The sequence below is a fragment of the Aplysia californica genome, unplaced genomic scaffold, assembly GCF_000002075.1.
Source record: "Aplysia californica isolate F4 #8 unplaced genomic scaffold, AplCal3.0 scaffold01370, whole genome shotgun sequence".
Lineage (NCBI taxonomy): Eukaryota > Metazoa > Mollusca > Gastropoda > Aplysiida > Aplysiidae > Aplysia > Aplysia californica.
In genome coordinates this window covers 18,787-20,328 of record NW_004798640.1, presented here as the reverse complement: position 1 = coordinate 20,328, position 1,542 = coordinate 18,787, and positions in this window count along the sequence as shown.

Genomic DNA, 1,542 nt, shown 5'->3' with positions numbered 1-1,542 from the left:
AAAATTGCTGGAGCTTTTTTTCAATTTCAAAGTGAAAGTTAAAAAAAAAAATTTATGTGAAAAGGTAATATAATAAAACGTATGCCGGTATACTGACAAGTTTTTATAACTGTTATTCTGGCCTTTAAACCCGATAGTAGAAAATATAGCGACTGTTTTTATTTTCTCAAGCAAAAATACAAACTGTATAGTTGCAATACGACTGTATTAATTGACACGTCTTCATTACCAGGACCAGCCGAGGACAGGAGGACCAGCCGGAGGAGCACCCACAGACAGGAGCATCTACAGGAGGTATTTGTCTGGGAAATAGGTCTTGGAAAATTATTTGTTAATTGTTAAAGTAAAATTAGAAAAATAAATTTCGTGGGTTTTTTTAAATTTCGTGGTGAAAGTTTGTTGGTTTTTTAAATTGGCATTTAGGTGAAAAGAGAACATAATAAAAAGTATTTACTGACAGGATTTTATCAATGTCCTTATGTCCTTTTAAACTGGTAGTAAATAATATTATAACGAGTCTTTTTATTTTCTGAATCAAAAATACAAAACTGTAGCCCATAGATGTAAGACGATTGTATGAATTGACACGTCTTCATCACCAGGACCAGCCGCGGACAGGAGGACCAGCCGGAGGAGCACCCACAGACAGGAGCATCTACAGGAGGTATTTGTCTGGGAAATATGTCTTGGAAAATTATTTATTAATTATTAAGGTAATATTTGATTTTTTTAAAAAGTTCAATTTTTTTAAATTTCAAGGTGAAAGTTTGTTGGGGTTTGGGGAGGGAGTTGCATTTATGTGAAAAGGAAAAATAATAAAACGTATTTTCTGACAGATTTTTATAAATGTCCTTCTGGTATTTTAAACTAGTAGTAAATATTAAAAAGTGACTTTTTTATTTTCTGAAACAGTTACAATAGTTGTATAGAATCAAGAGGATATTATTAATTGACACGTCTTCATCACCAGGACCAGCCGCGGACAGGAGGACCAGCCTGAGGAGCACCCACAGACAGGAGCATCTACAGGAGGTATTTGTCTGGGAAATATGTCTTGGAACACTACTTGTTTATTTATTATTGAAGTAAAATTTGAAAAATACCAATTGGTTTTTCTGATTTAAAGTTTAAAGTTTTAATTTGGCATTTAGGTGGAAAGGGTAAATGATAAAACATATACTATATACTGACAGATTTTTATAAATGTCTGTCTTTTTAAACCGGTAGCAAACAATTTTATAGCGACCCTTTTTCTACTTTGAAAAATTAACAAATTATACAGATGCAGGTTCTTAAGAAAAAAATAAAGGAAAAGTTTTTAAACATATGTACTGACAGATTTTAAAAAATGTCTGCACGTCCTTTTAATAAGTGCTATGAAAGGCAGATCTTAGGAAAATCTGTAGTTGGCACTTACATGAAAAAATTGCCTCGTTAAAATATACAACATCAAAAACTACAACTATTTCTTAAAGCTGTTGGAAGGAGAATGCCTTTGTAGGGTCATTCCTTTTTTTACTTTTTCTCCGTAACTTTATTTCT